This window comes from Amblyraja radiata, chromosome 27 (assembly GCF_010909765.2).
Source record: "Amblyraja radiata isolate CabotCenter1 chromosome 27, sAmbRad1.1.pri, whole genome shotgun sequence".
Classification (NCBI taxonomy): domain Eukaryota; kingdom Metazoa; phylum Chordata; class Chondrichthyes; order Rajiformes; family Rajidae; genus Amblyraja; species Amblyraja radiata.
In genome coordinates this window covers 33304885-33318031 of record NC_045982.1, presented here as the reverse complement: position 1 = coordinate 33318031, position 13147 = coordinate 33304885, and positions in this window count along the sequence as shown.

The window sequence follows — 13147 nt, the reverse complement described above, 5'->3', positions numbered from 1 at the left end:
CTATCCAGAGATGCTGCCTGTCCCGCCGAATTACTCCAGCATTTTATGTTTATCCTATAACTAAAATATTTATCTCCATTGCCAGGGCAAATAATAACCTGATTAACTATTCTATATCTGCCCCACATAATTTTATAAATCCAGCCTCATGTGTTCCAGTGAAAGTAAACCAAGCCTATCCAAACTCCTATTGTAGCTACAGCTCTCCATTCTAGGCAACATCCTGGTGAATTTCGTCTGTATTCTCTCTATTGCTACCACATCTTTCCTAATGTGGTGACCAAAGCTATACACTGTACTGTAAGTTCGGTCCTATCTACTTCAACCAAACATGGCGGCATGGTGGCGCAGCAGTAGAGTTGCTGCCTTACACCCATAGTCAGCCGGGTTCGATCCTGACTGCGGGTGCTGTCTGTATGGAGTTTGTACGTTCTCCCTGCGACCTGCGTGGGTTTTCTCTGGCATCTCCGGTTTCCTCCCACACTTCAGAAGTAGGTTAACTGGCTTGGTATAATTGTAAATTGTCCCCGGTGTGTGTAGAATAGTGTTAGTATGCGGGGATCGCTGGTCGGTGCGGACTCGTGGGCCAAAGGGCTCGTTTCCGCGCTTTATCTCCAAACTAAGCTAAACAGACAGCACCGGAGGCCAGGCTGGAACATAGGTCCAGAAAATATGAGGCTGCAACTCTACTAGCTGAGGCTGTCTCTCTGGGGCTTCTTCCCGCCAGCTCAGTCTTGACCACACGGTTGCGCTGGTGGTCTCAGGTGTGTTCCAGTGACTCAGGCCTTGAACCTGTGACAGGTGAACATTTAGTAATCTCTGACCTCGACGGAGATGCAATTTTGAGAGCTCCACCTCGGGAACCTAAGGGAATTTAACATCGCGGAGCTCACGATCCCTTAGCTGGGGATTGACCTCATCCAACCATGGGTGCCTGAAGACTTTACATCACGGAGCCCGTGGTCACAGATCGAGATTGGGAACTCCAAGCTGGCGGAGTTTCTATCGCCCCAACGCGGGAGTTTCGGTCGCTCTGACTCGGGAGCTTCGATCGCCCTGACGGATGGTTCGACTGCCCTGACGGATGGTTCGACTGCCCTGACCTCGGAAGTAATAAAGAGTAAGAAGATTGGACTTTTTTGCCTTCCATCACAGTGAGGAACGTGGGGAATCCGCTGTGGTGGATGTTTATGTTAACTTTTCTGTATTGGTGTGTCTTGTTGCTTTTGTTTCGTATGATTTTATGGTAATTCGCATATCACGGTACCTTAATTGGTACAAGTGACAATAAAAGACCTTTGAAACCATTGCTCTCCACTGATCCTGAAATTAAAAGGCTTGAAAACTTGAAAACTTGAAAACTCCTTGAAAACTCCTAAGATGGGGGCACTGCAAGACAGCTGCCCTGCCAGCAGCATGCTAGTCATTTTTTTTGTGTGTACAAATGTTTTAATTTCTCTTGGTGTGTCTTGTGTGGGGGGTGGTGTGGGGGGGCGAAGGGAGAAACTGCTTTCGGTCGCCTCCTCCACGGAGAAGCGACTTTTTCCATGTCACCTCCCTCGCAGCCTAACACCAAGGATTGGTGCAACCTTTCCCAGAGTCAGGCCCGGAGCTTCAGCAGCGGGTGCAGCGTGGATTTTTTTCCGATCGCTGGCCTGCAGACTGTTCAGCCTGAATCCACGGTGTGTGAAGCTTCTAGCCATGGGAGCGGCGTCCGAAGCCTGGGATCCCTCCTTGGTGATCCCCGGAGAAGATTTCCGACCCGCCGGCCTGCGGCCTTCAACAACTTGAAGCCATGGTCTGTGGAGCTTCTAGCCGCGGGCACGGCGTGGATTTACCTTCCGGAGCAGTATCCCTCGCCGGGGATCCCCGGAGAAGCTCCGACCGCCGGTCTGCGGCCTACAACATCCTGAAGCCGCGGTCTCCGGCAGGGAAACGCCTGTGATGTCTTTGTAATATATGTAACAGAAACTCGTGCATGAGCCTCGTGACTGAGGTCAAGTGACCTTCAAGATAAAAGGCAGTGATTGCAGAATAAACGGGCTCTTGCTCTGGAACACAAACCCGGTGTGGACGTGTCTTTTGTGGCTAGTCACAACAAAGCCTTACCTCAGACGAGAATACCTTACATGGTGTCAGAAGAAGAAAAAGAAAAAAAGAGAAAGAAGTAGAGGAGAGCAAGCCTCAAGCCTCCATGGAAGAGAAGTAGTAGAGGACGATTCAAACAGGACTGTGGAGCCACTACCGGAGTCGAACAAGACCGACGAAACAGGGTGAGCCCGGCCGGAAGGAGTGTCAGCCCGGTCGTGAAAGTCCCGACGCAGGGGAGTGAGATGCAGCCCCGACGGCAGGTGCAGCCCCGACGGGAGAAGCAGCGACCGGCATGGCAGCAACCAGGTGAGAGCCCGAGAGCCAACGGTGGGCAGAGAAGTGAGACCTGCAGAGAGGTGAAGTCCCAACGGAAGAAGCGAAGACACAGATACAAATGTGAAAATTATGTAGTTGTGCTGTAAAAACACTGTAAAAGTGATGATGAAATGCTGTAAACATATCGAAATGCTGTATGACATGTTAAAAGTAAAGAGGGTCTCTCCCTAATGGGTTTTGCTTACCTGATAAAAGACTGCATTCGGTACTGTTGTTCTTTTCAACTGATATACACTGCCATTGTACTGTGAGTTAAAAGACAGCATTTGGTACTGCTGTGATAAAAGGAACATTCTTTCCAGGAGAAAGGGGGAATGGATGTAAGAACAAATGTAAGAATACTATAGAACGGGGTTCTATTAGTTACTAGACTAAGTGGGACCCATTGGGTCCCAGCATCACACAGGAGGGCTGGTCATCCAACACAATATTCCACCTCTCCACCAATTCTAATATTGATGGCCAGTTGGGGGGGGCTTTCTGGAGCGCTAGTATGGGTGTTGTGGGCTGAAGGGACTGGTTTCCAGAGGGCTAGTATGCAAATTGTGCACCAAATGGATTCTTGGGCTGGCGTCTCAGTCAATCAAGCCTGTTGTGCTGGCAACTCACTCACTCACGGCTGGTGGGCTGGTAGTTGACTCACGGCTAATCCTTGAAATTCTATTTCAAGCAGGGTATTAGGCCACCAAATTCAAGTGCAGTTTCTTACCACTTCTAGCAAGGTGCAAGGCCACCAAATTCAAGTGCAGTTTCATACCATTTGAAGTAGGGTGCAAAGCCACTAAAGACAGCGAGTCGTGACCTCTCCCTCCTCCATCTTGCAGAGACTGAGCCACACCCACATTTCCGGATTTTATAACCCCTTCCCCCCCACCGGAAAAGGTGTGGCTTTCATGGAGTGATTGACAGGAGAGAGATTCTCAACATTTAAAAAAAAACTAATAACACTTTTATTTTTCATTGATGGGAAGAATTCTCTGCACCTGCTCAGCGGAGGGGGACCTGAGTAAGATGGCCAAAAATCACAGCCGTAAGTGGTAGCGTTTTTTCTAAAATCAATATACAGTGCAAACAGGAAGTAAGTGCATTTACAGTAGTGCCTTTTAACTTCAAGCCAAAGCACCCAAGCCACCATTTGCAGTAAGTAGTGCCTTTCAACTTCAAGCCAAAGCTCCCAAGCCACCATTTGCAGTAAGTAGTGCCTTTCAACTTCATGCCACCATTTGCAGTAAGTAGTGCCTTTCAACTTCATGCCACCATTTGCAGTAAGTAGTGCCTTTCAACTTCAAGCCAATGCACCCACGTCCCCATTCGCAGTAAGTAGTGCCTTTCAACTTCAAGCCAAAGCTCCCAAGCCTCCATTTGCAGTAAGCAGTGCCTTTCAACTTCAAGCCAATGCACCCACGCCCCCATTTGCAGTAAGTAATGCATTTTAACTTCAAGCCATTGCACACAAGCCACCATTTGCAGTAAGTGGTGTCTTTCAACTTCAAGCCACACCCAAGCCACCATTTGCAGTAAGTAGTGTATTTCAACTTCATGCCACCATTTGCAGTAAGTGGTGTCTTTCAACTTCAACCCACACCCATGCCACCATTTGCAGTAAGTAGTGCCTTTCAACTTCAAGCCAAAGCAACCAAGCCATCATTTGCAGTAATACTGCCTTTCAACTTCAAGCCAAAGCAACCAAGCCACCATTTGCAGTAATAGTGCCTTTCAACTTCAAGCCAATGCACCCACGCCCCCCATTTGCAGTATGTAGAGCCTTTCAACTCAAGCCACACCCAAGCCACCATTTGCAGTAAGTAGTGCCTTTCAACTTCATGCCACCATTTGCAGTAAGTAGTGCCTTTCAACTTCAAGCCACAATTTGCAGTAAGTAGTGCCTTTCAACTTCAAGCCAATGCACCCATGCCCCCAATTTGCAGTAAGTAGTGCCTTTCAACTTCAAGCCACACCCAAGCCATAATTTGCAGGAAGTAGTGCCTTTCAACTTCAAGTCAAAGCTCCCAATCCACCACTTGCAGTAAGTAGTGCCTTTCAACTTCATGCCACCATTTGCAGTAAGTAATGCCTTTCAACTTCAAGCCACAATTTGCAGTAAGTAGTGCCTTTCAACTTCAAGCCAATGCACCCACGCCCCCCATTTGCAGTAATAGTGCCTTTCAACTTCATGCCACCATTTGCAGTAAGTAGTGCCTTTTAACTTCATGCCACCATTTGCAGTAAGTAGTGCCTTTCAACTTCAAGCCAATGCACCCACGCCCCCCATTTGCTGTAAGTAGTGCCTTTCAACTTCAAGCCAAAGCAACCAATCCACCATTTGCAGTAAGTAGTGCCTTTCAACTTCATGCCACCATTTGCAGTAAGTGGTGTCTTTCAACTTCAAGCCACACCCAAGCCACCATTTGCAGTAAGTAGTGCCTTTCAACTTCAAGCCTAATCTCCCAAAGGAGGGAGGGGGAGGCTTTTGGAGCGCTAGTATGAACCATTTTAGAACCAATAGACATTTTTTTTGTAAGTTTTAGAACCAATAGATATTTTTTGCAAGCTTTAGAACCAATAGACATTTTTTTGCAAGCTTTAGACCCAATAGACATTTTTTTGCAAGCTTTAGAACCAATAGACATATTTTTGCCAGCTTAGAACCAATAGACATATTTTTGCCAGCTTTAGAACCAATAGACATATTTTTGCCAGCTTTAGAACCAATAGACATATTCTTGCCAGCTTTAGAACCAATAGACATATTTTTGCAAGCTTTAGAACCAATAGACATATTTTTGCAAGCTTAGAACCAATAGAGACATTTTTTTGCAAGCTTTAGAACCAATAGAGACACTTTTTGCAAGCTTTAGAACTAATAGAGACACCTTTTGCAAGCTTTAGAAACAATAGAGACACGTTTTGCAAGCTTTAGAACCAATAGAGACACTTTTTGCAAGCTTTAGAACCAATAGACATTTTTTTGCAGGCTTTAGAACCAATAGACATTTTTTGCAGGCTTTAGAACCAATAGACATTTTTTTGCAAGCTTTAGAACCAATTGACATTTTTTTGCAAGCTTTAGAACCAATAGAGACACTTTTTGCAAGCTTTAGAACTAATAGAGACACCTTTTGCAAGCTTTAGAAACAATAGAGACACTTTTTGCAAGCTTTAGAACCAATAGACATTTTTTTGCAGGCTTTAGAATCAATGGACATTTTTTTCCAGGCTTTAGAACCAATAGACATTTTTTTGCAAGCTTTAGAACCAATTGACATTTTTTTGTAAGCTTTAGAACCAATAGACATTTTTTGCAAGCTTTAGAACCAATAGAGACACTTTTTGCAAGCATTAGAACCAATAGACATTTTTTTGCAAGCTTTAGAACCAATAGACATTTTTTTGCAAGCTTTTGAACCAATAGACACTTTTTTTGAAGCTTTAGAACCAATAGACTTTTTTTGCCAGCTTTAGAACCAATAGACACATTCTGCAAGCATTTTAGAACCATTAAGGGCACTTACATTTGAGTAGACATGTGTTCAGTGTTATTCACAGCTCAGAGAAACGTGACCCTCTGCCTTCCTCCATCTTGAAGAGACTGTGTGGCACACCACTTCCTGGTTTTATAGTCCCTCCCCCCTGCCGCCAGCGGGGACAGCAGAGAGAATGGGGAATTTTGTAAAAACATTAATATCTCTGTCATTTTTAATCGACGGGAAAAATCCTCAGCACACATGCGGCGGAGGGGGGGGCTCTGAGCGAGGTGGCCAAAAATGACGGCCGTAGGTGGCGGCGTTCTCTCGGAAATCGCAGCACAGATCGCCAAAGAACAGACTTTTAGTAATATAAGAAGATCAGTGTTCTGTCTGCACAGGTGATTCGGGTATACTAATTAAGGGGCAATCAATGTTTTGTCTTGACATGCAGTTCATTATCTCTTCTCTTCTCCCTCATCGAGGTGATCAACCAAACTAAGTATGAGTCTGGGTTCTTTATGGAATAAAAGGGGAACCCCGTGTAGCAGTGTGTAAAAAAAACCCTGGATAGCCGTGGATGGACCATCAGTAGTCAGTCGCCCAGATGGGAGAAACCTGGACAGAGGAGCCCATCTTCCAGAATCCAGCAGTAGTTTCCCAGAAGGGTCTTTAAGTAGGAGAAACCTAGTCAGAGGAGCCAGTCTTCCAGGGGTGAGAAATGGCCAGAGGAGCCCGTCTCCTAGATGCCAGAATAAGTCCCTAGAAGCCTAGCTAGACGAGAGGTGGGAGCCAGTCTCCCAGTCGCAACAGAAGGCAATTGTGAGAGGCCCTTTGCTAGAGTGTAAGATTAAAGTGGATATCAGGGGAGATGATAAACAAAGTGAAAAGGGGGAGACGTATGATCTGTAGAATGATGATAAACAAAGTGAAAAAGGGGAGATGTATGATCTGTAGAATGATGATACACAAAGTGAAAAAGGGGAGATGTATGATCTGTAGAATGAAGAAGGAGATATCAAAGTAAAGAGAGAGATGTGATGTCTTGGTACGTTACGTAATAAATTTAATATGTATATAATGTAAATACTAGTGCATGTAAAGTCTTTAAAGTAAAGAGGGAGATGTGATGTCTTTGTAATATATGTAACAGAAACTCGTGCATGAGCCTCGTGACTGAGGTCAAGTGACCTTCAAGATAAAAGGCAGTGATTGCAGAATAAACGGGCTCTTGCTCTAGAACACAAACCCGGTGTGGACGTGTCTTTTGTGGCTAGTCACAACAAAGCCTTACCTCAGACGAGAATACCTTACAACGCCGATTCGGGACTTACCTTCCAGAAGAGAGGGCCTGTACATCTGGCCGCCCCCAGCAGCGACTGCGGAGGTTTATGACCCCGACCACGGGGGAACAATGGAGTAGGACTGACTATACTTTGTGCCTTACACCACAGTGAAGAATACTGTGGTGGATGTTTGTGTTAAATTTTATTGTGTATTGTGTGTTCTTTTTTGAATGTACCGCTGCTGGCAAATTCATTTCACTGCACTTTATTGTGTGTGCGATGAATACATTTGATTGATTGATTGATTGATTGATTGATTGATTGATTGATTGATTGATTGATTGATTGATTGATTGAAGATAGACACAAAATGCTGGAGAAACTAAGCGGGACAGGCAGCATCTCAGGAGAGAAGGAATGGATGACATTTCAGGTCGAGACCTTTCTTCGGACTGATGTCAAGGGATTATGCGGTACAGTTATTAACCGCTTGGAACAACATTTCCAACCTCCTGCCGCTTCCATTGTTTGGCGGGTCCTTGATCAGCGGTGGTCACCATGGGGATGGGAGGAGGTAGGACCCACACCTGCGTCTAGCTTAAACTCAGCTTTGATCATTCAAACATCTACTTTGTGCACACAATTGGTATGATTAGGTGTCAGTCACGGGCCACATACATGTGGAATCAAGGAGAACCCAGCGTAGCGTTGCACGTTTGATTATAAATCTAGTGCATGCTATTCTAAATCAAGAAACCCGCAAATAAACCCCATGCAAATGGCTGGGCAAAATAAGTGAATTCAAACAGTGAAATTAATGTCATCCTGATTTCAATCCACTCAGGGAAATAAATATATGTGCGGCTGGTGGTGGGGGGAGTGAGAAAGGTTATGTGTGAGCTGTTTTTAAATGTCAGACTAGATGTGAATATAAAACTCACTAAGAGCCAGCTGGTCTCTGAATGCAAAGGACAAATGATAATTATTTCCCCTGATCAAAGAGCCAAATTACTTCATCTTTGTTTGCTATGACAACGTCATCCATTTTGTTTCTGCCGCTCAACCGAGCTACATGTTACGTGCTGGGGATGAAGAGCACGGTGGCACAGCGGTAGAGTTGCTGCCTTGCAGCACCAGAGACTCAGGTTCGATCTTAACTATGGGTGCTGTCTGTATGGAGTTTATATGTTTTCTCCAGGTTGCTCCGGTTTCCTCCCACATTCCAAAGACATGCAGGTTTGTAGGTTAATTGGCTTCTGTAAAATTTCCCAAGTGTGCATGATAGAACTAGTGTACAGGGTGATAGTTGGTCGGCATGGACTCGGTGGACCGAAGGGCCTATTTCCATGCTGTGTCTTTAAACTAAACTAAACTAAACTAAGCACCTTCCTTTACCACCAGGATTTGCTGTTCTACTTATTACAATAAACCCACTTTTCACTAGTATTGCATCTTGCATATGAGGAAAAAAGGAAGGATCCAGATTTTGATAACACCATTCGTGAACTCATATGTTTATGTCCACAAGTTGTAGGAGCAGAATTAGGCCATTTGGCCCATCCAGTTTACTTCACCATTCAATCATGACTCATCGACCTTTCCTTCACAACTCCATTCTCCTGCCTTCTCCCAATAAACCTTGAGACTAATCAAGAACCTGTCAATCTCCACCTTAAATATATCCATTGACTGTGGCAATGAATTCAGTCTGTGGCACAGATTCACCAGCCTCTGACTAAAATTCCTCTTCATCTCCTTTCTAAAGGTACGTTCTTTTATACTGAGGCCATGGCCTCTAGTCTTAAGGGCCTGTCCCACTGACGTGACGTTTCAGTGACTGTCTTCGACCTTCAAGCTCGAGGGCACTCGCCTGAAAATCCTCGAGCAGGATCGACCATCAGCAATGAAACCGTGAACCGGATCGACCACCCACCCACACACCCACACACCCACACACACACACACCCACACACACACGCACACACACCAGGGAAAGCGGGGGAGCACTGTCTGAAATTCACACCCGCGATGAACAGGAAGGTAAAAGACGGCTGGCACAATTCGGTAAGTCCTTCAGAGAGCACGGATAGGGGGGGGGGGGGAGAGAAGGGGGGAGAAGGAGTGGAGACAACGTTTAATAAAGTTTAGCGGGCATTGAACATTACCGTTTGGTTTACTTACCTTTTTTTTCTCAACGAGCTTTACCTTCGACTACCTTCGATAACCTTTGATTGACTTCGACTACCTACAAATAACATTATGACCTACTACGACCTACCTCGACTAAACCCACGAATAAAAAAGTATCGATTTTTCCATGGCGACCTTTTTTTTTCTCGCGGGCATTTTTCAGCATGTTGAACAAAACGCCACGACCTGGCTGAGGCCTCGAGTATGCGGGGACTACTCTCGAGTATGAAGGAGAGTTACAAAGACCTCCCAAGACCTCGTGTCGACCATGCTGCAAGTATGAGTCGAGGGCAAACTCTTCTAAACTTGCGAATTAGGTCGCCGCAGTGGGACAGGCCCTTTAGACTCAGACTATCTCAAAGCACAATACAGTTCGGGGATTCTTTTGAAGTGTGGTCAGGGCTCTGTTGTAGGAAGTGCAGCAAGAAGCTGGCATGCACTGCAAGTCCAGACGCTCTGCTTTAATGCTGGGTAAATCATGGTTAGTGTTGGATGGGAAGTCTCCTGCATTGAAAGGTGAAGTGGGATTTTCTGCTTCAAGCTGCATAGTCCTGGTTCAGGGCTTCATCTAAATGGCGGTACCTCAGGCAGTACAATGCGCAAGAACCACAGCCGACATTCCTTGGATTCTCCCTGTAGGAGCAAATGGAAAGGCCAAGCGTAGTAGCTGTAATGAATCGACTAGTAGTGACAGGCGATTTATTAAATGTAGTACAGACCAGGTGGCCAGACAAAGTTACACAAAATTGCTGGGGGAACTCAGCGGGTGCAGCAGCATCTATGGAGCGAAGGAAATAGGCGACGTTTCGGGCCGAAACCCTTCTTCAGACAAGTTGATCTCCTAAGTGTGACTTTAGTGCAGCTTTTACATTCTCATCTGACAAGTATCAAAGTTTCGACCCATAATCCGACTCGAGGACTCAAGTCATCAAACATCGGCAGTTGTTTTATTTTACTTGCGCAAGGGGAGATGTGTCGCAGTCAAAGGCTTTGATCACATATCCAAACATTAGTCAACACATCAAGATAGTTATACACCTGGAAGACGACTTTAGATGATGAGAAGTAGATCAATGTGTAAATCAATTGCGGAGTTTGTATCAATCACTCAGGTTGTACAAAATAGCGTAATTAGGCGTTGCGATATCAAAAGGTTGTACTTTGACACAAGATTACACGGAAGCTTGATTAACAGTTAACCTATGTCTTGATTTCAGAATGGAGGTTATAGAAAGACTTAATCAGGTAACAAACTAGGTCTTAAATCAATATCCACATGTCCAACTTAGTTGACAGTAGATCCAATAGTCTGTTACAATGGTGGGTATTCTCTATAACATCGTTAATGAAGTTCCTGAAACTTGTGTGTCCTCGCTGTTACATTCCATGTCTCTACTTTTAGGCTTTGTCACCACATTAGCACAATCCACATCCCTATTCACTAGTTATTAGCCCTCACCATTCTTTCCCTTTCAACATCTGGAATCAAACTTGAAACATCAGATCTATAGAAACATAGAAACATAGAAAATAGGTGCAGGAGTAGGCTATTCGGCACTTCGAGCCTGCACCGCCATTCAATATGATCATGGCTGATCATCCAACTCAGTATCATGTACCTGCTTTCTCTCCATACCCCCTGATCCATTTAGCCACAAGGGCCACATCTAACTCCCTCTTAAATATAGCCAATGAACTGGCCTCAACTACCTTCTGTGGCAGAGAATTCCACAGATTCACCACTCTCTGTGTAAATAATTATTTTCTCATCTCGGTCGTAAAAGACTTCCCCCTTATCCTTAAACTGTGACCCCTAGTTCTGGACATCCCCAACATCGGGAATAATCTTCCTGCATCTAGCCCGTCCAACCCCTTAAGAATTTTGTAAGTTTCTATAGAATCACCCCTCAATCTTCTAAATTCTAGCGAGTACAAGCCGAGTCTATCCAATCTTTCTTCATATGAAAGTCCTGCCATCCCAGGAATCAGTCTGTTGAACCTTCTCTGTACTCCCTCTATGGCAAGAATGTCTTTCCTCAGATTAGGAGACCAAAACTGTATGCAATACTCCAGGTGTGGTCTCATCAAGACCCTGTACAACTGCAGTAGAACCTCCCTGCTCTTATACTCAAATTATTTTGCTATGAATGCTAACATACCATTCGCTTTCTTCACTGCCTGCTGCACCTGCCTGCCTACTTTCAATGACTGGTGTACCATGACACCCAGGTCTCATTGCATCTCCCCTTTTCCAAATCGGCCGCCATTCAGATAATAGTCTACTTTCCTGTTCTTGCCACCAAAGTGGATAACCCCCATCTATCCACATTATACTGCATCTGTCATGCATTTGCCCACTCACCCAACCTATCCAAGTCTGCTTGCAGCCTCATAGCATCCTCCTCACAGCTAACACTGCCCCCCAGCTTCGTGTCATCCACAAACTTGGAGATGTTGCATTCAATTCCCTCGTCCAGATCATTAATATATATTGTAAATAGCTGGGGTCCCAGCACTGAGCCTTGCGGTACCCCACTAGTCACTGCCTGCCATTCTCAAAAGGATCCGTTTACTCCTACTAGGAGGAGCTAGGAGGAGCCATCTTGGGGAACGGCTGCTAGCCAGCAGCCATTCGTTTTAATTCGCTTTTTAAAAAAGTTTTTAGTGAGTCCTGTTTAGTGATGTTTGGAGAAATGGACTTTTTAATGTGGGGGGTAGGGGTCAATTTTACTTCAAGGTCCCTACCTGGTCGGTGAGGCAGCTTTTTCTCCGGGCTGCCCGTCGACCCGTCCTCATGGCCTACCAGCGGGCTTGGAATGCCGTTTCCTGGAGGGGACCACCCAGCACCTCGGCCTCGGTGGCGGCACAGTGCTGGAGCGCTATCGTGGAGCGGAGCGGGCGATGCCTTGCCTGGGTCGCCGCGCTGGATCGACGCGCTGGAGCTCCGGTGAGCTGTGACCGCCGTGTTCAACACCTCCGGGCTGCGGGTCTGCGGAGCGCAGCGGGCGGCGCGAATTTCAACATCGGGAGCCTCGGAGCTCCAAACCGGCGCGGCCTTGTTGGATTCGGAAGCTGCGGGCTCCAGCTAGAAAGAGGCCGTTCCAGGTGGCCCAGCCGCTGAGAGGACTCTCCCGACGCCAGGGCAAGATCACCCGGTGAGAACGGCCAGGAACATCGGGCCTCCGTAGAGGCAATTGCGGTGGCCTCAATAGGCCTGACTTTGGTGTGAACGGGGTTGGGGACTGGACATTGTGCCTTCCCCCACAGTGGTATCCATTGTTGGGGGGATGATTTTTTGTCTGTATGGTAATCCTGTTAGTCTTTGTCCAAGATGGCTGCCGTGAAGGGAGAGTGGACGCTGGCGCGCTTTAGCTACCGCTGCTCTCTCTTCACATTGTGTTTTTGATTTTTTGTTTTTGGACTGGATTCTGTTTTTAATTTGTGTTTCGGTGATGTCTTTATTATTTATTTTATTCTGATTATATGTTTATATTCCTATTAATCTATGTAAGGTGTCCTTGAGATGTCTGAAAGGAGCCCAATAAATAAAATGTATTATTATTATTATTACCCTTTGCTGCCTGTCTGCCAGCCAGTTCTCTATCCACATCAATACTGAGCCCCCAATACCGTGTGCTTTAAGTTTGCATACTAATCTCTTATGTGGGACCTTGTCGAAAGCCTTCTGAAAGTCCAGATATAACACATGCACTGGTTCTCCCTTATCCACTCTACTAGTTACATCCTCAAAATATTCTGTAAGATTCGTCAGAGATGATT